The sequence below is a fragment of the Octopus bimaculoides genome, chromosome 19, assembly GCF_046866305.1.
Source record: "Octopus bimaculoides isolate indiv1 chromosome 19, ASM4686630v1, whole genome shotgun sequence".
NCBI lineage: Eukaryota > Metazoa > Mollusca > Cephalopoda > Octopoda > Octopodidae > Octopus > Octopus bimaculoides.
In genome coordinates, this window is record NC_142946.1 from 4,285,213 (window position 1) to 4,312,527 (window position 27,315).

At 39.8% G+C, this 27,315-nt stretch overlaps 1 protein-coding gene across 20 annotated transcripts in view; it reads right to left on the reverse strand.

The window, feature by feature from the left end:
* The window catches only part of LOC106884054 (fibronectin type-III domain-containing protein 3A), a 250,398-nt gene that overhangs the window by 198,533 nt on the left and 24,550 nt on the right, over positions 1-27,315 (reverse strand). The window contains exon 1 of one of the 20 annotated variants that reach the window (XM_089366358.1): positions 9,468-9,662. The exons of 16 other annotated variants lie outside the window; for them this stretch is intronic. The gene's annotated coding sequence lies outside the window, so the exon portion shown is untranslated. Of the gene's footprint in view, positions 1-9,467; positions 9,663-27,315 lie in introns of those variants that run through there. 3 more of the 20 variants (XM_089366372.1, XM_089366360.1, XM_089366367.1) reach the window with 3 other exon arrangements.

Below are 27,315 nucleotides of genomic sequence, written 5' to 3' on the forward strand. Positions count from 1 at the left end.
TCAGCTTCCTCTTGCAGCAGCAACCATCATCATCATCATCATCATCATCATCATCATCATCATCCCCACCGCCACCACCACAAATACCATCATTGCTAAAAGCTTTTGCTGTGCCAATAAAGATTAGATTCCAAGGTTACTGCTGCTGCTGCTGCTGCTGCTGCTGCCGGCTCATTAATACGAGGAGAATTCATTAAGGTTCGTTTAATGATAAATAAAATATTAGCTGATTGTCATCAAATGTTAACACCATCATCATCGTCATCATTGCTTGCATGCGGCCAACGCTGCTTCCACTGGCCGTGTCCCCGCCGTAATTTCACTGAGGCACTTTAATTACATCGGACGCAGCTATAATAATAATTAGAACAGATGCATGATGGGGGTTCAGAATGATGACGGACTTTTAGAGGAGCTCGTTTCACTGTAGGGGGGTGGATGGGTGGATGGGTGGATGAGGGGGTAGATGAGGAATGGATGGGTAGATGAAGGGGTGGCTGGGTGGATGAGGGGTGGATGGAGGGGTGGATGGGTAGATGATGCGGTGGATGGGTGGATGAGGAGGTGGATGCATGGATGAGGGGGTAGATGAGGGGTGGATGAGTGGATGAAGGGGTTGGTGGGTGGGTGGGAGGGTAGATGGACAAATAGGTGGATGGGTGGGGAGGGGTGGATAGGAACTGGATGGATGAATTTGGATGAATGAATGGGTGAGAGATTGGGTGGATTGACAAGCTGATGGGTGGATAGAAGGGTGGATGGATGGGTGGATGGATGGGTGGGTGGATGGATAGGTGAGCGATTGGTGCATGGGAGGGTGTTGGATGAATGGGTAGGTGGGTGGGTGGATGGATGGGTAGAAATTGGATGGATAGATCTGAATGGATGCATAGGTGGATGGGTAGATGGTTGGGTGAAAGAGTGGATAGGTGCATGAGTGGGTGGGAGAGTGGGTGATTGATTGGGTGGAATAATGGGTGGATGGATAGTAAATGGATGGGAGGGTGGGTTGAGGTACAGATGGAGTGGTGGAGTGGTGGATGCATGGGCAGAAATGTGGATGGGGCGAGGGGGATGCATGGATGGATGCGGAAGTGGTGAAGCTGGTTAAGTGGCCAGACCGCTTCTCCAAGACTGGTCAGATGTTCAAATCTCACCAACAGCAGGCTCTATGCAATGTCCTGTACAGATGAAACAAACTCATTAACTCTCCGTAACTCAGACCACCTGGCTGTAAAAGGGGACCCAAGGGGTGAGGGGAAATGGGTTGGGAAGGAGTACAGGTGGTGGTGGGAGCAGAAACAGCTGTAAGCCAATGAAGTACATTACTTAATTTCTTATTCCTTTGCAATTTATCTAATTTCTCACTACTGCTCTGTACTCAATTATTCTGTACTCAACTGCTCTGTACTCAACTTCTACTTTGTCCTGAAGAATATAGCAAACGTGTGTATTTCTGTTTGTATCTGTTCCCCACTGTTTGACAACTGGTGTTGGTTTATTTACACCCCCATAACTTAGAGGTCATGGAGGCGCATGGCTTGGTGGTTAGGGTGTTAGAGCCAAGATTATAAGATTGTGGTTTCGATTCCTGGACTGGGTGATGTGTTGTCCTTGAGCAAGATACTTCATTTCGGGTTGGTCCAGTCCCCTCGCCACTAGAAATGAGTTTAGCCTGAAATATGGGGATGGGCTCCACCAGGCTTTCTTGCCCTTGATACGCTGCATGGCTGCAGCGCCCCAACGACTCCCATGGGGTTAAGGGACTTGTCAACTTAGAGGTTCAGCAAAAGACACCAACAGAATAAGACCAAAAATTAAGTACGAGTGTCGAATTTTATTGACTAAAAACCCTTCTGGGCAATGCCCCAGTATGGCCAGTCTAATGGCTGTAACAAGTAAAAAAACTAAAAGAAAATATTTATCTGAATGGAACTTTCTGGAAAACAAGAAGAAGAAGCAAATGAGACCATTTGATGGCAGCTGGAATGTCCATGTCCGATGTTTCGTTCATGTAGCAAAGATTATCGCGGAGATAATTCAGACAACAATAAGGATGCGGGAGATGGAAAGAAGAAAAAAAAGAAGAAATCGAATGAAATTGGAGTGAACGAATGCCTGTATATCCTGGTGGGTCTCGTTAAAAATAATTTAGCTAAACACATCCTCGTTAGTGTCAGTCAACAGCTATGTGGAATATTTTTAGCATGATGTCGTACGTCTGATTACATAAAAATTGATGCATATGTGTGTGTGTGTATGCATATATATATATATATATATATATGTGAACGTATGTATATGTGCATGTTTATATAAGTATATAATGTACACATAATTGTGTATTGTGGTAGGGCAACTAGTACAGACTCTCAGACAGATTTGTTTTTATATTTTGTTCTTCACTCCAGGCAATGGCTGTGGTTAAGAAGCTTGCTTCCCTGGTTCAGTCCTACAGTGCAGCACCACCCTGGGGCCCAGCTCTTCTACTATGGTCCCAGGCCATAGTCCAAACCTTGTGAATAGATTTGATAGACAAAAACTGAAAGCTGGTGAGCCAGGAGGCTGCACCAGGCTTCAATCTGATCTAGTACTTATTCTATCGGTCCCTTTTGCCAAACTGCTACATTACAGGGACATAAACACACCAACGTCAGTTGTCAAGTAATTGTGAGGGGCAAACACAGACACAATGACACATACACATATATATATGTGTGTGTGTGTTTCCGTCTACCAAATCCACTTACAAGGCTTTGGTCAGCCCAAGGCTATAGTAGAAGACACATGGCCAAGGTGCCACACAGTGGGACTGAACCTGGAACCATGTGGTTGGAAAGCAACCTTCTTACTACAGAGGCACACTGTGCCTAGCTGTTAATTTCTCCACATGAATTTGTTTAAATTCTTCCATGTAAATTGTTTATATCGTCATCGCCACTGCTATGATGTGAATCCTTGTCCACTTGTATGTTGTCATTGGCATTGTAATATTCATGACGCTACAATTATGTTGTGGCAGTATTCTGCGTCTTATTATCTTTGACTCGTCTGTTGTGCTATCGCTGATAGCGCCACAAGACAATGACTTTGAAACGTCTACCCTGATGATAACTCAAACTTGTATTTATCATGTAAATGACATGACTCCAACTGAGAACTCTTATGACGACTCTACTACTACTGACCTCCTACAACGACTGCCTGTCTGACTTCATAGTGGATGTGTCATACCACTTTGTCATGTCAGAAAGGGAGCACCATTTTCACTTTAACAGTTTGTTATTTCTATCAGGTTAAGTGACTAATCAGAGGGATCCTTTCCCCCATCATTGTGTCTCCTAATTACATAAACTTATTAATTACAGCTAATTAGAAGGCTGGGAAATAACAGTCACTTCCAGTGTCACAGAAGTTTTATGTGGGGTGGTTGTATGTGGGAGTGTGTGTGTGTGTATATATACAAGTGTGTGTCTATATGTATACACGTGTATAGATGCATATGACTGTGTGTGCAGGTGTGTGTGTGTGTGTGTAAGTTTGTGTGTGTACATGTTAGAGTGTGTGTCTTTGTAGTGGGGTGTGACTGTATGTGTGTGATTATGTGTCTTTGTGAGCGCATAGGTGTGTTTGTGTGGATGCATATGCACGTGTGGAGGTGTACGTGTATGTATACATCTGAGTGTGTGCGCATGAGTGTGTAAATGCGTATGGGTGGCTGTTTTAAGAAGCTACCAAAAGTTACTAATTATCATCAGCATGCACAACACTATCATCATCATCATCATCACTATCAGTGTCCAACCTCCCACCACCACCACCATCATTACCTCCTCCTTTCCCTCTTCTCAATGCTCTTTAGAACTTCATTTATGAGACAATTGTTTTAGATAAGGAGATGTTAAGAGGAAACCGAGTGTGGGGTTTTTTGTAGTAGTAGTAGTAGTAGTAGTAGTAGTAGTAGTAGTAGTAGTAGTAGTAGTAGTAGTAGTAGTAGTAGTAGTAGTGACACCAGCCCTTCATTTCCCTCCTCACCCACCCGCCCAGCCAGCCAGCCATCATGTCTATAAATGGTAGCCAGTTGTACATTCCGTTATCAATTAAGTGATGATATGACATAATGCTGTTAACGAGTGGGAGGAGGTTAATGAGATTAGAATAGATTAACAACAGCTGTAATCTTGATCCTATGGCACACACACACACACACACATACATCGCCACAGACCCTAATATATCTGAGAAAAGGAAAAAGGTACGGGGGCCTTTAAGACAATAGGCCCACAGTTATGATTTCTTAGTCTAATAGAGAAAGCAGCCAAATTTTCCTCAATTCACACATAGGAAACATTGTGTTCCTTGGTTCCCTGAGAAAAAAAGGAATGGACACTGATCATTGGCTGACTCTATCAGGACTGACCAGGGGCTAAACAACAACATGAATTTATTTATTTATTTTTTTTAAGTGTGTTTTTGATATTTTTCACAATAGTGGCGAGGGTGGATATTTCTGCTGGGTAACATTATTTTTGTATTCCAACAGAAAGGAATAAATGGTCGTTTTGTTTTGGAAACGTTAGGGTTTCGTTCTCGAAGAATCCTGATGATCGGCTTGCGATTTGCCCCTTCTGGGAAATGTGTGTGCGTGTGTGTGTGTGTGTGAGGAAATTGTACATGAAAGAAGATGTATGGGTGAGTGTGCATGCAGATGTATATGTGTGTGTGTATGTAAGTAAGATGTATGTGCAAATGTGTGTGAAATTGTGAGCGTAAGGTATTGTGTGTCTGACTTTGTGAACTTTTGTGTGTGCGCATGTGGATGTGTGCACACACAATAGTTCAGTGTGTGTGTGTGTGTGTGTGTGTGTGTATAAATGTGTTGAAATGTATACATGGTTTATGTGAATGTGTGAGACGTTATGTGTATGAGAGTGTGTGAGTTTGTGTATGTGTGTGCGTATGAGTGCTTGTGTGTTTATATGAGTGAATGTGTTTATTATATAAGTGTGTGTGTATATGAGTGTGTGTGTGTATATGAGTGTGTGTTTGTGTGTGTGTGTGTATATGAGTGTGTGTGTGTGTGTGTGTGTGTGTATATATGAGTGTGTGGGTGTGTTTGTGTATATATGTGCATGTGTCTATGTGTATGTGTACAGGGATATATACATCAATAAGTGTGCGAATGTACGTATGCACACGCATGAGTGTGTGTATACGTATAAGTGCATTCATCACGTTTATGCCTCAACCTCATGAGTCATTAGTCATTAATCATAGTTTCACACCAACTCATTACTCACCTGATGAGTATCACCAGGATTGATGGAGAAAACTCCAACACCTTTCAGCATTTTAATAATTCACTCATAACCTTTATTCCACTTCAGTCTATTGTATCACACAATCTTTTCACTGCTTATTTACAGAATATGGGACATACACAAAACAGATATGTATGTGGATGCACATACACACATATATATATATATATATGTGTGTGTTTGTATATGTACACACACACAAATATACACATCCCTCTATATGTATATAGGTGTTAAGTATATAAAAGGGTATGTAAATGATGTGCGCATATATACATGCATGCGCACATAAAATACACTATTTTGAGCGTGGCCGTTGCCAGTACCGCCTGACTAGCCTTCGTGCAGGTGACACGTAAAAGCACCCACTACACTCTCGGAGTGGTTGGCGTTAGGAAGGGGATCCAGCTGTAGAAACTCTGCCAAATCAGATTGGAGCCTGGTGTAGCCATCCGGTTTCACCAGTCCTCAGTCAAATCGTCCAAACAATGCTAGCATGGAAAGCGGACGTTAAACAATGATGATGATGATGATGATGATGTGTGTGTGCATGTATATGTATGTATGTGTATATATATATATATATATATATATATAGGGTGTCCACAAAGTCTGGGTACCTGGAGTAAATAAAATCATAACATAAACAATTAAATATAAGAAATAATGATTTCTTAAAGTATGTGTTAATCCACCATGTACCCAGACTTTGTGGACACCCTGTATATATATGTGTGTGTTTGTATATGTACACACACACACATATACACATCCCTCTATGCATATATAGGTGCTAAGTATATAAAAGGGTGTGTGAATGATGTGTGCATATATACATGCATGTGTGTGTGTATGTATGTATATGTATATATATATGTATATATAAGGCAAATAAAGAAATGGTGAGGATAAACAATCGACAAACACCAGCCCGTAAACATTCAATTATGCCTTTTGGTAGAAACGGCTGTAAGAGTTTGGTATTTGTTCACTCATTTATTCTTATTTGTTTATTTTATGTATCTATGTTATTTACTTATTTATTGGCTTATTTCATTCATTTATTTGGATCACTCATACACATGATTGTAATCAATTAATAAATAAGTATAATTGAATGTTTGCTGACTGATGTTTGTCGATTGTATATCCTTTCCATTTTCTTATTTGCCTTATGAATCCTGGGTAAATTTCTAATTTACCCCCACCCATACCTAGTATTCAATCGCAATATTGCCATGCAATAGTAAGCACTTGGTTACAAATATATAGGTATACATCCAGTGTATATATTTAATATCCCTTAGGTGGTCTCTTAACCCCTGACTCATACAGACATATACACACACATATACACACACATATATACATGCATATACATAGTATTTATATTTTGTCAGGCAAGATATGAAACTTTTAGGTGCGGGTGTTGTCCTTGCCCCTCCCCCAACTCTCTCTCTCTCTCTCTCTCTCTCTCTCTCTCTCTCTCTCTCTCTCTCTCTCTCTCTCTCTCTACACACAGAAAGAGAGAGAGGAAGGGAGACCAGCTGGAACTGATGCTGGCTTTTTTCTTTTTCGTTTTGAGGAGAAAAAAAAAAAGAGTTCCTTTGAAACCAAAGAACGGCCTTGAAATGATAAGAATGTGATGAGGATGGGAGGAATGGAAGAATGAAGGAAAGAAGAAACTCTGATTGCAAAGCACTGTTTAATTATGGAACGAGGAACCGGAATAGAAACACACGACCATCACTTGCTCCAGTGTCCGTCTCACACTATTCCAATAACGGCAAAGAATCATGAGAACTACCTCAAAATAACTAGGGCACAGTCAGAAAATCCCTTCCATATGGAGAGAGGGTCAGGGTTAGAAATACCATCACAAAGGTCAAAAGTCAAGTTCAATGTGAAGCTCTGATGGTGCAGAGTATATCAGTCACTTTGGTATTGAACCCCAATTATTCACTATCTACAGGGTGTCCACAAAGTCTGGGTACATGGGGATTAACACATACTTTAAGAAATTATTATTTCTTATATTTAATTGTTTATGTTATGATTTTATTTACTCCATGTACCCAGACTTTGTGGACACCCTATATATATATATATACATGCGGTTGACACGTAAAAGCACCCACTACACTCTCTGAGTGGTTGGCGTTAGGAAGGGCATCCAGCTGTAGAAACTCTGCCAAATTAGATTGGAGCCTGGTGTTGCCATCCGGTTTCACCAGTCCTCAGTCGAATCGTCCAACCCATGCTAGCATGGAAAGCGGACGTTAAACGATGATGATGATGATGATATATATATATATATATATATATATATATATATATATATATATATATATATATATATATACATACAGGGTGTCCACGAAGTCTGGGTACATGAGGATTAACACATACTTTTAGAAAAAGATTATTTCTTATATTTAATTGTTTATGTTATGATTTTATTTACTCCTTGTACCCAGATAGCTGGAGTGGTGGTGGTGGTGGTGGTGGTGGTGGTGGTAGGGGCAGTTCGCTCTGGGCAGCACTTTTAAAGGAGTGGCACTTTTGGGTCTGCTACAGGCAATGTGTTTTCTGTGGGGTCTGGGAGTAGCAAACGGAACAGCCATCCTGGGCAGCACACACACACTAGCTACGCTAGTGTGTGTGTGTGTGTAATGAACACAATATAGATACACAAGTTGGATTAAATATCATTTATTAATGAACTGTTTAATTATTCAAGGCATATCCGTCATCTGGTTTCAGTTCATTTTGTGAAAATTTGACAAAAATTAGTAAAAATTGGAAACATATCAAGTAGAATTCTGTATTATTTTGAGATAAACAAATATTTGTTATTTCCAGATAATTTGGTACCAGTTTACGGAAGTGGACTGAATATTTGAATAGTTTATCATTAAAAGTTTTATTCTATTTTTTGGGGGGGGTTTTCTCACTGCTGATGGTGTTATTATGATAATTCAAGCATAAGCTTGTAAGGCTTGAAAGAAAACAGTCATATGGACATAATAAATATTTCACTCAGTAAATCTTGACAAATCCATTTTGATCTACACTACACACACACACACACACAATTCTGTGGTGTCTCTACCCATTCAAAGCAGCAAGACTCAGGGATGGGGAATACAAGAGAGATATATATAGAGAGAGAGCAATAACTGTGGGGCCAGACAGAGTGAGTGGGTGAAAGAAGTGATGGGAGAAATGGTATGGTTGGAGAGTGAGTGTCAAGAGATAGGAGAGTGTTGCTGGTGGAGGAATGGAAGAGATACAGTATTGGTAGCTACATGTTTGTTGGTGTAAGAGATTGAGTAAGGGATGGTGACAGAGATGGAGGCTGGTAAGAGAGACTGAAGGATGTCAATAATGGACGGTCTGAGGGGGAGAGGGAGTGATGGCTGGCAGCACAGAAAGGGTAATGGTTGGGTATGTCAGATACAAAGAGGCCAGATGCAATTCCTCATTGGAGAGAGAGAGAGGCAAAGTGAACAGGGTGGCAGTTGAAGTGGTAGGACATACACAAGTCCGTTACTATCACTAATTGCATGTGCAACAAAGTGCAGCAAAGTAGAAGGAAATTCAGTGAAGAGATGAGGGGGGGGGGGGAGATGAATGATTGTATTGATTGAAATCGACAGAGCATGAGTGATACAAATGTGTGACAGAGAGATGGGAAGTCATCAAAGAGATTCTTTTTATATTCTGGCATGAGCTGGATGATTTGACAGGCTCCAATTGTCTGTTCTGTGTGGTTGCTATGGCTGTAGGCCCTTCCTAACACCAACCACTTTACAGAGTGCACTGGGTGCTTTTCTCATGGCACCAGCACAGGTGTTTTTTTTCTGTGGCACCAGCACCAGTGGGGTTGCAAAATAGCTTGCAAGACAAAGGTCTCTCAGCTGAGAGAGGGAAGGAGTAGAACCGAGAGCAGTGACTGTGTCCCAGGGGAGAAGTTAGAGTATGATAGAAGGACAGAGATAGTTGTCTTACGACAGAGGAGATATTTGGTTAAACTGGATATTAAGATAAACATTAGTGACTTCTAACATCGGTGCAAGGTTACAAAATTAACGAGGGGAGTTGATTTGTTAAATTAACCAAATATTTCATAAATATTTAACTTACCAACCTCCATAAGATTTAAACACATGAACCAATCTCAAAATGTATCTCGCTTGCACCAGCAAATTGACCATAATGGGGGAAAAAATCTAAAACAATACATTCCACTATTAAGAAGTGTTTGCAACAGAAAATGACGATAACTCTTTTACATAGAAATTGAACTTCTGGTTTCCTGGTTAGCAGGAACTGTATTCTAGTTTGGAAGAACGATGCGTGTGACTTGAGTGCTAGGGTGGGATGGGAATGGTCACAGAATTACATTTAGATACAAAGTCATACAAACATAACATGACATACATATAAACAGAAGCATCGTGCAATTATATTACACACATAGAACATATACATCCGCACATACATACACAGAACATATACACACATACACTGAGTATATATAAATACAGACACAGGAAATATAATTATATATTTACAGGAAATATATTCTCTTACAAACTCAAAAGATGCACACACACACACACACACACACATGAAGTGTATGTAAACACACATTAGCACAAAGACACATATATACAGAGTACGTGATATACAAACATGCAAAGTACGTAATACACATAGACAGACACACACACACACACACACACACACATACACACACATAAACTATATATATACACACACACTTAATCAGGTATACACATACTTACACATTAATACAGTCATATATACACACACACAGCTATATATCAAGTACATATTTAGACAGACAAGTGCACACATTAATATTCAGACATACACACATACATATAAAGTACATCTTCATAACCACACACACGCACACGCACACGCACACACACACACACACATATTAAGTAAATATGAATAGATACAGACATAATAAAACATGAAACAGGGAGAGAGATTCTGACCAGACAAATTCTTGCAAATAACTAAAAAAGGAAGGAAACAGTTTGGCAATGCAGTCATAAATATAAGACAGGATGGCCACAGCTGGAATGTCTTTGATCATAAGTCTGTCCAGCCAGGGCTGACATGGGGTTAAAGAAAAACAACATTACATACATATTTACACACACGCATACGAAAACATACACATTCATACACATGCCAAATACAGAATACACACCCACACATCAAATAAAAAGTACTTAGCACACACACACCCGCACAAACCTGGGGTTATTGAGTGTGAGGCATTAAGTACATTAAATCCCCTCCTAGAACAACAACAACAACAACATAAATGGCCCTAAATAGCAAGTCTCAAATCATATCTTTATATTGCGTCAGCGTGTAAGGGGTTGCAGAGAAAGAAGTCATATGTTGAGGGGTTTGTTTGCTATCAAAGGATCAAGGTTGAGCCTCAGAGAACTTAACAAAATAGGCTGAAGAATTTATCAAAGGTAACTAAAATTAGGATGAGGGTTTTAGCTAGTGGCAGTCATGGAAGATTGTCTGAGATCACATGAGCAGAGCAGAGTAGGGCCCCCTGTTATAAGAGAACTTGACATTTATATAGGGTCCAGTAGTCACATGACCTGACAGATAAGTCAGACCTTTTGTGATGAGAAAACTTGGTAGTTACATAAGGACCTGTTGACAGTTAAGCAGGGTTGTCTGATGCTGCGGAACCCCTCAGGGATTTAGGGGCCCGTCCTTAGGGACCACAATATATGAGATTACTATCATATATTGGAAATGTCTGAAACATGGAATTGAGGACAGACAGACAGACAGACAAGACAGACAAGACAGATGGACAACCAGACAGACAGATGGACAGACAGATAGACAAAAGGATGAAGATATAAACTAAGAAACAGTTAGATGGACAAACAGACAGACAGATGGACAAACAGACAGACAAACAAAGAGAGAAATGGACAGATGGACAGACCCAAATAACAGTTAAATGACATTGTCTACCAAGGGGAAAAGTGCAGGACACACAGACACCACCACCAACAACAACAACAACTTTTATCATAGATTCCTACTGCAACAGCCACCACTGAAGTTACAACAACCTATACTATGATCACCACCACCGCCATCACCACCGCCACCATTGTTACTATGACAACCAACTACTATCCATAATATATATGACCACCATTATTGATACAGACACTACCAACACCACAACAACTACTTCCGCATCCCCCCCTGCCTCATTAGTACAGTCATCAATATTAATATGACCACTACTACTACTACTACTACTACTACTACTGTTACAACACTAGATTATCTAAACCATGATAAAGAAGCACACTCAACAGGAGGAAATTAAATGAAAACAAAGCCAAAACAACAACAGCAACAACAACAACAACAAACCATGTGGTAGGAATGAGGTTAAGCTTACACTTTAACATAGGAGTAGTGGTGGGGGCGGCAGTGGCGGCGGCGGCGGTGGTGGTGGTAGTAGTAGTAGTAGTGGTGGTGATGGCGGTGGAAATAGTGTGGTGGTGTTACCACAGATGTAAACTAGAGACTGGGTGACTCCAAGGAAAATAATCTTTCATAGATGTGATGACAACGGTGGGGCAGAAACTGCTATATACATACATATATATATATATATATATATATATATATATATACACACTTGACTGTCCATATACTTAAACGTACATTAGGAGATTTAATTAACCTCATCTGCCTTCGGATGATTTCTGTGGTTATCATCAGTGTGGTGTTTTGGCGATTTAAATAAAAGTTTTGACTGTTATTTCCAGCAGGTAGACATACTTACTATGTCCTTTGATTAATTTTAATTTTAATCCTTCAGCTATTTAATGCTTTTCTTGGACCTGTAATCGCCAATATTATTGATTCTGTTGTTATCGTTTTTTAAAATAGTCATTCCAGATAATAATCTTAGCAAATTAATTTTTCGAGGATTATTTTTTCTCGTCAATTGTTTGTCCTTGTATCGAGTGTGTGTGTGTGTGACAATAGAGTAGTGTTCTCATTGCTGTGTCCACTCAAACATCATTCACACAACAGTCAGTTGGTTGATCCACTGACCAACACACTACAACCTTTGCCTTCACACAACATGTGCTGTCCTCACCCTCCGCCCTCACCTCTGTCAACACTGCTCCTCTCACCTCTATCTGACACACCCTCCTCTTCCCGTCACTCCCTAATATGCCTCACACCCCACACTCCCAATATTCTAATCCCTTCCTCGGCAGATGAGCTAAGGCAAGAGTTAACGAGTTTTGCCGTCAACTAGAACTGGCACTCCACCGGTTATGACTACCAGGGTTCCAGTTGATCCAATCAATGGAACAGCCTGCTTCTGAAATTAACGTGCAGGTGGTTGAGTACTCCACAGACATGCTCACCCATATAAGGCGGCGAGCTGGCAGAAACATTACCACGCCAGGCGAAATGCTTAGCGGTATTTCGTCTGCTGCTACTTTCTGAGTTCAAATCCGCCGAGGTTGACTTTGCCTTTCATCCTTTCGGAGTCGATTAAATAAGTTCCAGTTACGCACTGGGGTCGATATAATCAACTTAATCCGTTTGTTTGTCCTTGTTTGTCCCCGCTGTGTGTAGCCCCTTGAGGGCAATAAAGAAATAAGACATGCTCACCCTTAATGTGGTTCTTAGGGAGATTCAGCGTGACACAGAGTGTGACAAGGCTGGCCCCTTTGAAATCACAAGTGCAACTCATTTTTACCAGCCAAATGGACTGGAGCAAAGTGAAATAAAGTGTCTTGCTCAAGGGCACAATGCGCTACCAGGAATTGAACTCACGATTTTATGATTATGAGCTGAGTTCCATAACCACTTAGCCATGTGTCTTCATAGCGACACAGAAAATAAATGTCTGATAGAAGTGGAATTTGAATTCACAACCCACGAGTTTGGCTGAACAATTAATTACGCTAACCTCTGTAGCTATCAGTGCTAAGATTAAATTCTTCCTCACACACACACACACACACACACACACACACACACAATCATAATATACACCTCTCTCTCTCTCTCTCTCTCTCTCTCTCGCTCTCTCTCTTCCTTTCAACATACAGACTTTTATAAGTTGTGATATGTAACATGTATTAGCCTAATTAAATCATTTGTTAACTAATTAGCTGTCCTAATTAATTATCTGCGTTGTTCATGATTCGCATATTTCCTTCCTTTACTTTTTCAAGATCAGAATGGGCGCAGCCATGGCTACGCAGTTAAAGGAGCTAACTTTGGAATCCCAGGCTTTTCGTTTCAGTCCCAGTTCACAGCACCTAAGGCAAGGGTCTGTTCTTATATGCCTGTCCTACGGCCCCAGAGTAACTAATGCCTTTGTAAGTGAATTTGATAGAAGCAAAGTGTATGGGAACAAGTCAGTGGCCGTGTGGTAAAAAGCTTGCTTCCCAACCACAGGGTCCTGGGTTCAGTCCCACTGTGTAGCACCTTGAGCAAGTGCTTTGTATTATAGCCTTGGGCCGACCAAAGCCTTCTGAGTGGACTTGGTAGACAAAAATTGAGAGAAACCCATCGTAAGTATATGTCTGTGTGTGTATGTATGTACACATATATATATATATATATATATATATATAAATTCAAAAAGGGAAATTTCTATTCCCAAGATATATATATATATATATATACACACACGTATATTTATATATGCATGTGTGTGCATGTGTATCTTTGTATTTGTGTTTACACTACTAGCATTCCTTTATAACTGATGTTGGTTTGTTTATATCCCCTTAACTTAGCAGTTTGGTAAAGAAAACCAATGGAATATATACCAGACTTTAAGGAATATGTCCTGGGGTCAATTTGTGCAAGGTGGCACCTCAGCGTGGCCAGAGGCCAATGACTGAAACAAGTAGACAAAATGTTAAGGGAGAAAAAGATTTTTCAAAACACAGCATGGGTTAGCTAGGTTTACAAATGTTGGGGTAGCAATGTATCATTACGGTTGACCAATCAACTGTGGAGGAAAGAAGCCAGGAGCATCCACTTTCCTACCTTAGATATGGACATAATACTTAAGGCCACCCTCAACAGTTTTCTCTCTATAAATGTAAAGCATTTTTCTTTAATTGATTTGTGTTTTTATGCTTTGGTTTTTTTTTTGTGCAGCCCCTAAAAGAACCAAGTTTTTGGATCTGGCCCTGGATATTAAAATGGTCAAGAACCACTGCCCTAAACTGACCACAAGGCTGCAAGTCTTCTTAGAAAAGAACATTGGATTATGCTGTCAAGAGCTTCCAGCACAGAACAAAACAGACAAGATGGTCACAGATGGATTGTTTATGATTACAGGCTTTTGCTTTTTAAGGGCCAACTCAGGAATAAACAACAATAACAACTGACAACACACTACAGCCATCACCACTTCACCTGACTCTTTTACCACCACCACCACCACCACCACCACCACCACCACCACCAGAAGTTTACATAGAATGAAGACAGAATTGGAAGACGGTTAGAAAGGTTTGACCTTTAATAGCATAAATATATATATATATATATATATATATATATATATATATATATGGGGAGAGAGAGAGAGAGAGAGAGGCAGGGAGAGGGAGAGAGAGAGAGGGAGGGAGAGGGAGAGAGAGAGGGGGGGCAGGGAGAGGGAGAGAGGTCAGAGAAATATTGCTAACATTTCAACTATAATGGCATTTTGAAGAGCACCATTTAACAAGTCAAAAAAAAATTTTTCACAATGTCTGATGGCACGCTGGATTGAGGGGAGGGGCAAGGGTTGATGGGATAGCAGTGAGGGGAGGGACATTTGTTTGTTTCAACAACATTAACAATATATATACACATATATATATATATATATATATATATATATACATATATGTTCAAAAAAAGGAAAAAGACAAAAAAACAACAAAAAAAACTTGAGGACGTGATACAGATTGTGTTACTGGACGCTCGGGAAAGGAAAGAAAGAGAATATGACGTTTCGAGCGGAGCTCTTCGTCGGAAACAAAGAAAGTCCAAAGAAGGGAAAAACGGAGGAAGAAAAAATTGCCACCAATGTCCACGATGGTCCAAGATCTCAAGTGTGTTATATCTATAATAATAAAAGCGAAATTCTGTCTGTCCATCTGGGACCCCTGTATCTCAGTCTACATTTGCTCTACATAGACATATTATACCTTTTTGGAATCAGGATGATCCAGGGATTGAAAATCTGCTCTTCATTTCCTTCTTGAACATCCAGCATTGGGATATGATTTAAAAGCGTTTGGGTTGCTATTTCTAGTAGGTAAAGCTTGACTGATTCATGCCATCTTGGTTGGTGTTTGTCAGATGACATTGAAGATAAAGGAGAGGGTAAATGACATTTGCTTCATTAATTTTATATCAAGATAAGACCTTTGGGACAAATTGGCCGATAGTTGGAATTCAACTTGGGACTGGAAGAATAGAATGGTTGCATTACAGAACTAATTCTCATCCGTCCTTAACCTCTGATCAAATACCATCAGGGCACAGTGATTCTGCCCTTAGTAGCCATACACAGTGACCTGGTCCTTGGCATTCCAACTTAGTGACAGTGTCTTTCTGTAGCATGTTATGTAGGGGCCTTACTATTGGGAGTTCAGAAAACAGAAAGCTGGCCCTTGATAGCATAGCTCACAGTAACCATGACATTGCTGGGCCAACTCATAGTCATTTTTTTATTCTTGATGGCTCTACCTTTATTTGACCAAGCTCAAAGTGACCTTGTACATATAGCCAAGGTCACTATGACCTTGAACTTGTCAGCCCAGGTCATAATGACCTTGCCCTTCCTTGTCCAGATCATAATGGCTCTACAACTTCTGTTCTCTGAATAACAGATTCAGTTGTTGTAGGTTCGTGAACAATGGAAGTGTCTAACTGATACGCAAACACACAAAGACACAGATACACATACAATGACTAACACACACAGTCGTAGACACATGACAGTCACCTCAAGACATACACAAGTATATACACAAGTACACACACATATATAAACATACAGCCATAGACAGGCAGACACATATGAAACAAAAGTCAATACCTCCTTGACACATGGAAATTATTAATGATATTTGAAACTATCTTGTGTGTGTATGTATGTGTGTGTATGCGTGTGTGTGTATATATACATATGTGTATGTATGTATGTATATATGTATGTACATACGAGAGAGTATAGAGAAAAAGAGAGAGTACATGGAGAAAGATACAGACATCTCTCTGATGGTGCCACATGAAAAGCATTCAGTGCACACTTTCTAAAGTGGTTGGCATTAGGAAGGGCATCCAGCTGTAGGGACCATGCCCAAACAGATAACGGAGACTGATGCACCTCCTGGCCTTGCCAGTTCCTGCCAAACTGTCCAACCCATGCCAGCAATGGAAAATGGACATCAAATGATGATGATGATGATGATGACAATGATATACACATACACAACACACACACATACACAACACACACACATACACATATTCATTCATTTGTTTTTACATCTGTGTTTTCATGCCAGCATGGGTTAGCTGAATGTTTTCAAGGCATTGTTTCACATATGGGCGCTTTCCTCTCACTAGCCTTTCCCGTTTTATCATGTCGGGGACGTTTTGTTCTACACGTCTTTGAAGGTGCAAAGCAAGCGGAAGATCCCTTGAGAGGGGAAGCGACAGAAACATCCCCCATAACTGATTCTTAGAAAAGCACAAATGTAAACAAACACAAATACACGAGTGTACGCATGTGTGTGTGTGTGTGTGTGTGTGCGCATGTGTGTGTGCATGTGTGTGTGTGTATAATTAGCTAAAGATAGTTATGGCTGGTCTATGGGATTACCCAGGGTTTCAAGTCCGTAAAGCACTTAGCTTCACAGCATCTTTTCAGCTGAGTGCTTTGTGGACATGAACCCCTGGGTAACCCTATAGACTGACCATAACTATCTTTATCTAATTGCTCTACTGCTCTATAACATAGAATGTGCTTCTCTTTCGGATTTATGATTTACTGACAATATATATATTGATTTATCCTTCCACTGTTTTCTAGAATGATGCTTAAGGGAGATTTGGCTGTTATTTCTCCCATGCTGAGCCACCACCACAACTACTACCACCAGCACCACTACTACTACTACAGAAGCTAATTCTCAGACGAGCTAAATATAGAAAATTCTGGTGGATATTTAGACTACTAAACAGGCTGCTGACCCATTTAACTCACCCTAGACCAGATTTGACTTATTTTAGATAGGGGTGGGCATGGGAAGCAGTTATGTACCCAACAGATCTCAATCATAACTAATGGAGCATTGGGAGAGGAGGGAGGAGGGTATGTTTATATTTGTGTGCGTGTGCTTGTGTGTGTGTGTGCATATGCATGCACATGTGTGTGTATGAGCATGTATGTGTGAGTGCATGTGTATATGTATGCATATGTGTGTGCGTGTATGTATGTGTGTGTGTGTGTGTATGTGTGTGGTGTGTGTGCTCAACACATGCTCCCTCCACCCCGGAAAGATACCCATCTTAAGATTTAAACATTCACCCATACAAAGAAGTACATACACACTGTGTGTGTGTGTGTGTGTGTGTGTGTGTGTGTGTGAGTGAGAGAGAGAGAGAGAGAGAGAGAGAGAGAGGGAAATAGAGAGACTCCATATGTCTCTCTGTGAAGTAAACTATGGAGCTAAAATAAGCACATACACACACACACATTCATATATAAATGCATATATATATATATATATATATATCTTTACATAAACATATACACAAAAAATATACACATGCATATATATATATATATACATATTTTGTATACACATAGATAAGGCCAAAAGTATTATATGTACAAACACACACACACACACACAGAAACACAAAGAGAACTCTGCATATGTAGTAATAGCAGCGGCTGTCACCAAAATGGAGACACGCCCCTTCAGCCTAATTCTAACCCTTTTATTACTATAGTGACACTTCCCTCATCACCACCACCACCCAGTCCCACACCCACACAGTACAACTATAAACTGTTATTTAGTTACACAGTTGTGGCTTTCTCAAACAATACCACCACCACCACCACAACAGCAATACTACCACCACTTCAACCCAGCCCACACCCCCAACAATTGTCAAATTTGCTGGAATGGAAAAAAAATATCACCATTCTTCCTAAACATACATAACATGTACACACACACACACACACACACATATATATATATATATATATATATATATATATATATATATATATATATATATATATATATATATATATATATATATAATTTCTTTTATTTGTTTCAGTCACTTGACTGCGGCCATGCTGGAGCACTGCCTTTTTAGTTGAACAAATCAACCCCAGGACTTATTCTTTGTAAGCCTATTACTTATTCTATTGGTCTCTTTTGCAGAACCGCTAATTTACGAGAACGTAAACATACCAGCATCAGTTGTCAAGTGATGGTGGCGGGGGGGGGGGGGGGACAGACACAGACACACAAACACTCCCTCCCCACATATATGTATATATATATACATATACGGCGGGCTTCATCCAGTTTCCATCTACCAAATCCACGCACAAGGCTTTGGTCGGCCTGAGGCTATAGTAGAAGACACTTGCCCAAGGTGCCACGCAGTGGAACTGAACCCAGAACCATGTGGTTCGTAAGCAAGCTACATATCACACAGCCACTCCTGCGCCTACATATATATATATATATATATATATATATATATATATATATATATATATATAACAAAAGGCCGAGACAGGTAAGAGAACAACAAACAAGGTGTTGTAGTTTGATGATTAGGAAAAATGGGCCTTTGATGTTTGGAGCTAATGACTTCTACAGAAATGAACAAGGAAGGAAAACAGGGAGGAAAAAGAAGAGAAAGAAAAAACATATGTGCCTCTGTGTGTGTGTGTGTGTGTGTGTATGTGTGTGTGTGTGTGTGTGTGTGTGTGTGTGTGTGTGAGCATGAGCAAGCATTATGTGCATACACACACATATATACACACAGGAACCAACAGGTAGTCCTCAAACGAGTCACTTTACCTATCAGAAATAACAGCCAAACTTCTCTGAAATTCATACACTCTCTTTTAAAGTAGAAAGTTGACAAAGATGATGGGTGATAATATAGTCTTCAGCTGTGAATAAACCAAAGGCAAAATGATCACAGCTGGAACAACCTCGGTTGCAGGTTTGTAGGATCACACCTAGCTCAGGGCTAAACAACGTCTAATAGACTTGAGAGATGAGATGGAATAATACTTCTCATCTGCTACTTATCTCTCTCTCTATCTGTCTGTCTGTTTAGCTATCTATCTTATCTACCTGTCTATCTATCTGTCTGTCTGCCTGTCTTTTCATCTACCCATATATATATATATATATATATATATATATAAACATTTTTGGTATAGTTTGACATTATACACAAAAATAAGAGAGAAAATGTGGCATTAAACTAATTAGATTAACTGTTAACAATAATTAACATCGATTACAGCCAAGTATGTGGTAGAGAAGTCAATGGCATAGCATTGGGGAACCTATTAATAATAATAATAATAATAATAATAATAATAATAATAATCTTTATTATAGGCACAAGGCCTGAAATTTTAGGGGAAGGAGCTAATTGATTACACCGACCCGAGTGCTCGTAATAATTACGTTTTCTAATTTACGCACAAGGCCAGCAAACCTGAGGGGAGGAGTACTCAGTTACATCAACCTCAGTATTTAGTTGGTATTTTGTGTTCATCTAACTCAGAGGGGACGAAAGGCAAAGTTGACCTCAGTAGAATTTGAACTCAGAATGTAGCTACGGGTGAAATATCACCAAGCATTTCATCCAGCACACTAACAAGTCTGCGAGTTCACAGCCTTAATAATAACAACAACAGTAGTAATAGTAGTAGTAGGATTTCTAACATAGGCACAAGGCCATCAGAATTACGAGAATAGGGTCAGCAGATTAAACTAAGCCCCGTAATTCACGGATAGCTTATTTAATTTGACCCAGGAAGGATGAAAGGCAAAGTAGACCCCAGCAAGATTTGAACTTCGAATATAAAGAACCAGTAAAAAAAAATCTCACTAAACATTTTGTCTGACACTCAAACAATTCTGCCAAATGTTCCTAGCAAAAGCACAATGCAGAACACTTCATGATTTTCACCACCATACCATACACAAAAGATCAGCAGCTCAGACATTTCCATCACACATCCACCCCATGAAATGGGGCAGAAACCCTATGCCGGGTTGTCTCCTGTAAAACCATCCTTCTCCTACAAACTGCTCTGCCCCGCTCCATCCCATTACAACCACTTTGCGGGTTAATGAGCCTGGAATTATAATTCCCTTTGTTGTTCGATACTGTCTGGCACACCCTGCGTCTGTTGAGTCTGTTGACCAGAGGTGGTTAAATAATTCAGTCTTCAGGACAGTCTGACCCTAGTCGAAAGGTCATTCTAACATTTAGCTCCCAGGAAAGGTGTAATAGCTGATGTCTCCCTGCTTTTACTCACACACATATATACAAGCATACCCCAAGCACCCTTGTATCTATCTATCTATATCTATCTATCTATATATACATATATATATATATATATATATATGCATACACATAAAGTCAGACTCCAAAGAGACTACTGTTTAACCGAGTCAGCAAGGCTTGTATTATTTAGTAAAATCAATAAAACGGGTGGAGTGAAGTTACCGTGGGGAGGGGAAAATTCAATGTTCTGGCCAATGGCCTTCTTTAGGAAAAGGTTGTCCATTTATATATATATATATATATAACTATATATACACATATACCAATACACACACACACACACATATATTTTATAATTCTTTTATTGTTTTACTTGTTTCAGTCATTTGACATGCGGCCATGCTGGAGCACCGCCTTTAGTCAAACAAATCGCCCCCCCAGGGCTTATTCATTGTAAGCCTAGTAAATACTCTATCAGTCTGTTTTGCCAAATTGCTACATTACGGGAATGTGAACACGCTAGCATCAGTTGTCAAGCGATGGGGGGGGGGGGGGACAAACACAGACATACAAGTGTGTGTGTGTGTGTATATATATATATATATATATATATATATATATACAATGGGCTTCTTACAATTTGTGTCTACCAAAACCACTCACAAGGTAGATCTCTAAGGTTGCCAGGAAGGATGTTGAACAATTGCAGGCCCTTGAAACACAGACTAAGTGGGTTCCACATGAACTCAATGAAAATCAGAAGCAGCAACATTTGGAAGCCTGCATTCTGCTACTTTCTCGTCACAAAAATGAAATATTTTTGAACCGAATTGTGTCATGTGATGAGAAATGGATCCAATACAGCAACTGTAAACATTCAGCACAATGGTTGGACAAAGATGAGCCACCAAAACACAGTCCAAAAAGCAAAATTCATCAAAAGAAGCTGATGGTGTGTGTTTGGTGGTCTGGCGCAGGTGTGATCCATTATGATTTCATTAAACCTGGCTCATCAATCACGACTGAAGTACACTGCAGCCAGCTGGACCAAATGATGCAGAAACTTACAAAAATCCAGCCTAGATTAGTCAACAGATCCACTCCTATTTTATTGCAAGACAACGCCAGACCATACATTGCAAAAATGACATTGGCGGAACTACAGGAGTTGGAGTTGGAAGTTCTCCATCATCCTCCATACTCACCTGATCTCCCCCCCCCCCCCCACTCATTACCACTTCTTCCAGAGTTTTGATAACTTTTTGATAGGAAAAAAATTTAATTCAGACGATGCTGTAAAACAGGCCTTCCAAGATTTTATTAACTCTAGATTGCCAGGTTTTTACAGTTTCAGGCTGGACAAGCTACCACTGAAATGGCAAAAGTGTATTGACAGTATGGATGCATATTTTGATGAATAAAACTATTCCTTGTATTTATAAAACATTAGCAAACTTATTTTTCAATTATAATGTTGTAAGAGCTGAGTCAGGAAGTTTCTTCCTGGTCGGAAACCATGTTGGGTGTCAGTCAGCAAATTTGGATGTGATGTATACACACACACATACACATATATATATACATACATACACACACACACACACACACACACACACACATATATATATATATATATACATACATACATGCATACACACACACACATACATATATATATATATATATATATATATATATATATATATATATGACCTTGTACATTAGCAAAGTCATGGAATGGATAGTTAGAAGAAAACTAATCACCATTCTGGAGGAAACTGACTTGCTGACTGACACCCAGCATGGTTTCCAACCAGGAAGAAGCTTCCTGACTCAGCTCTTACAACATTATGACTGGCTGTTGAAACATCTCCTCAACTACACAAAGTTGATCATGGAATGTCATGTCACAAACTGTGTGATCTCAGCACAGTCGGGAAATTTGGAGAATGGCTGCATGACTTTCTGAAAGATAGAAGTCAGGCAGAATTTGCCAACAGGGCTACCTCCAATGTCATGCAAATAGTGAGCAGTGTTCCACAAGGCACTGTTTTGGGACCACTACTGTTTATAATGGCCCTATTAGATAGGCTCTCAGCCACAGTTACAAGTGGCTGTGTGTGTGTGTGTGTGTGTGTGTGTGTGTGTGTGTGTGTGTGTGTGTGTGTGTGTGTGTGTGTCCTAGTGATGAAAGTTACAGAAAGGGTTATGATTCAAGTAATTAGGAAGAGAATTAGCCTCCATGAGACACAGTTTGGTTTTGCACCAGAGGAATGCACTAGTAAGGAAACTGTGAGAAGCATTCAGCCAGAAATCTATTGCTATACTTGGCATTTGTTGAGGTGGAGAAAGCCTTTTATAGGGTTCCTTGTTCCCTCGCCTGGTGGTTGTTGCTGAAGCAAGTAGAGAAATGGCTGAAATTGCTGAAGCAAGTAGAGAAATGACCATGTTACACTGGCAAACAACCTTTACTTCATATATATGTATGTATGTATGTATGAATGTGTTATGCATGCACATAAAAGACAGTTTATACACCCATTAACATATGCAATCAAGATAAATACATATCATCACCATTTAATATCTGTTGTTCATGTTGGCATGAGTTGGACAGCTGGGGAGCTGGACCAGATTCCAGTCTGATTTAGTAGCTTGGCTTCTCCAGCCTCATGTTCTTGCTAATGCCAACCGTTTTACAGTGTGCTAGGCGCCATCAACATGGCCTGGCACAGGTGCTTCTTCTGACATGGCACCGACACGTGTGCTTCTTATGTGGTCCCGGCAATGGTGCTTTATACACAGGGAGCATGCATATGTACATGTATGTAGAAAAATAGATGCATAGCATATTGGTAAAAAGCAAGCAATCCAACAGCTTGACACAAAAGTAAACAAACATGTGTGTGTGTGTGTGTGTGTGTGTGTGTGTGTGTGTGTTTAATGACTTTACAGTCTGTGTTATTTTGATGCACTCCCACCCATACACATACTGCATCTGATAGATGCAGGGTGGGTGGGTGGGTGGCTGGGTCAGATGAAGGAAACATCTGGAATTCTGTTAAAGAAATCAATAAATTAGTAAGAGGTATGGGCAATGGAATCAGTGGTGGACAAAATGCCTTGTATTATTTTGTTACAACACTTTTCCGTGTTCAAAACCCACACATTTGATAGGCTTCTTTTAGTTTCTTTCTGTCAAATCCACTCACAAGGCGTGGCTTCGCCAAAGGCTACAGTGGAAGACATTTGCCCAAGGTGCCAAACAGTGGGACTGAACCTGGAGCCATATGATTGGAAGCAAACTTCTTAATTATACCATCTCTCTCCTTACAAATGTGAGCCAAGACAAACTAAATCTTTTATGCTTTCAAGACTCGATAAATAAAAGCATGAGAGAAGTTATACGATGGATTTGATTGACTCCAGTTGTCCTTGAAATTTGTGAACCTCTGTTTATATTAGAAATCAATTTTAAGTTTTACAACGTCAGATTACGAAGAATATATCACGATTAACAGCTGTCAGCTGTTTCAACTTCATTTACCTTTCATGTCTGTGTTTCCATGGAAGCATGAGTTAGAGGAATATATAATCTAAGCATTGTTTTATAGCCAGAGGGTCATCTGGTCACTTAGTCTTACCTGTTTTTTCCAAGTAAGAGCTATCTTATTCCACTGGCCTTCAAAGGCGTAAAACCAGCAGATGACACCATCACAAGGGAAAATGACAGTAATGTCATCACTGCCCATAGCAGTATGAGAACAAGTCATAAATACAATCAAATACACACACACACATACACACACACACACACACACACACACACACACATACACACACAAACAATGAGCTTCTTTCAGTTTTCCTCTACGAAATAACTCACACAGCTTTTGTCGGCCTGGGGCTGCAATAGAAGACACTTACCCCAAGGTACTACACAGGGCTAATAATTTTGCCAGCTCACCACCTTAATAATAATGATAATAATAATAATAATAATAATGATAACAATAATAATAATAATAATGATAATAATAATAATAATAATAATGATAATAATAATGATAATCCTGTCCACTGTAAGCCCAACGCCAGAAATTTGGTGGGAAGGGACTAGTCAATTACATCAACCCCAGTATTTTACTGCTACTTATTTCACCAACCCCAAAAGGGTGCAAATGCAAAGTCGACCCCGGTAGGATTTGAACTCAGAATATAAGGATGGACGAAATGCTGCTAAGCTTTTTGCCTGGCAAGCTAATGATTCTGCCAACTCACCACCTTCAATAATAATAATAATAATAATAATAATAATAAAAATAATGATAATAATAATAATAAAAACGGTTTCAAATTTTGCCACAAGGGCAGCAATTTTGAAGGAGGGGATATGTCTATTTCATTGACCCCCAGTGTTTCACTGGTACTTATTTTATCGACCCTGAAAGGATGAAAGGTAAAGTTGACCTTGGTGGAATTTGAACTCAGAACATAGCAACAGGCGCAGTATCACTAAGCATTTTGTCCAGCATGCTAACGATTCTGACAGCTCACCGATAATAATAATAATAATAATAATAATAATTCTAATAATCCTTTCTGCTATATGTACAATGCCTGGAATTTTGAGGGAGGGGGCTATTCAATCCCACTGACTCCATCAATAACAACAAATATTTTTTCCTATATAATACAAAAAAAAAATTTAGTGCACAATTCAGCAAAATGCTCTAGGAAACTGCTGAACATAAATAATTACATTAAATTCAGAACAGTAAGTATAAAACATATAAAAAAATATAATATAAATAAAATGACATGAAAATATCTCAAGGTGTATACAGGAAAACAAATACATCTTTTATTATACACCATGATAGTTTTTACATTGTGTGTGTATGAGGCAGCTGTCAAAATATGTCAGGTGCAATACTGAACGTTGCAATGGTGATGGTGGAGGTGGTGGTTATGGTGGTGGTAGGGGTTGATGAGTGGTGTGGTGGTGGTGGGGGCAGTGGTGGTGCTGGTGGTGCTGGTGGTGCTGGTGGTGGGGGCAGTGGTGGTGGTGGTGGTGGTAATGTTGTCAGCTGAAGGTTCAGAGGGGATTGTGAAACTGACAGATATATTTGTGTGATAGAGTAGAAGGAAGGTGTGTGTGTGTGTTTGAGAGAGAGAGAGAGAGGACAAGGAAGAGGCAAGAAGATATTGTGAACAGCTGGACATAGCAAAGAAAAGGGAGGGGAAAGGAGGGGGAGAAGAGAGAATGAGATAGGGGGAGGGGGAACAGGATGTCTTTTAAACATTTTACAGGCAGATCTCTTCAATTCTTTTACACATTTCAGCCACCAGGCGGCAGCCATGCTGGGGCATCTCTCATGGATTCAGTTCAACAAATCGCCCACAGAACTTACTTTCTAAGTCTCATACTTATTCTAGCAATCCCTTTTGCCAAACTGCTAAGTTACGAAGATGAAAATATAACAACACCAGTTCTCAATCAGTGATGGGCAACAAACACACACACACACACACACACATATATACACATACATACCAAAAAATACGTACATACATATATATATATATATATATATATACACACACACACACACATATAAAGTGTAGGCATGGCTGTGTGGTAAGTAGCTTGCTTCCCAACCACATGGTTCCGGGTTCAGCCCCCCAGCATGGCATCTTGGGCAAGTGTCTTCTACTATAGCCTCAGGCCGACCAAAACCTTGCGAGTGGATTTGGGAGACGGAAATTGAAAGAAGCCGATTGTATGTGTGTCTGTCCCCCACAGCTGCTTGACAATTGGTGTTGGTGTGTTTACATCCCTGCAACACAGCAGTTCAGCAAAAGAGATTGATAGAATTAGCACTAGGCCTAAAAAAAATAATACCTGGGTCGATTTGTACAGCTAAAACCTTTCCAGGTGGTGCTCCAGCATGGCAACAGTCAAATGATTGAAACAAATAAAAGATTTTATACATATATATATATATATATATATATATATATATATATATATTCCTTTACTTGTTTCAGTCATTTGACTGCGGCCATGCTGGAGCACTGCCTTTAGTCGAACGAATCAACCCCAGGACTTATCCTTTGTAAGCCTAGGACTTATTCTATCGGTTTCTTTTGCTGAACCACTAAGTTACAGGGTTGTAAACACACCAACATCACTTGTCAAGTGATGCTGAGGGGACAAACAGGCACACAAACATGTACACACACACACACATATATGTGTGAGTGTGTGTGTGTGTGTGTGTGTAAACATATATGTGTGTGTGTATGTGTGTGTATATATATATATATATATATA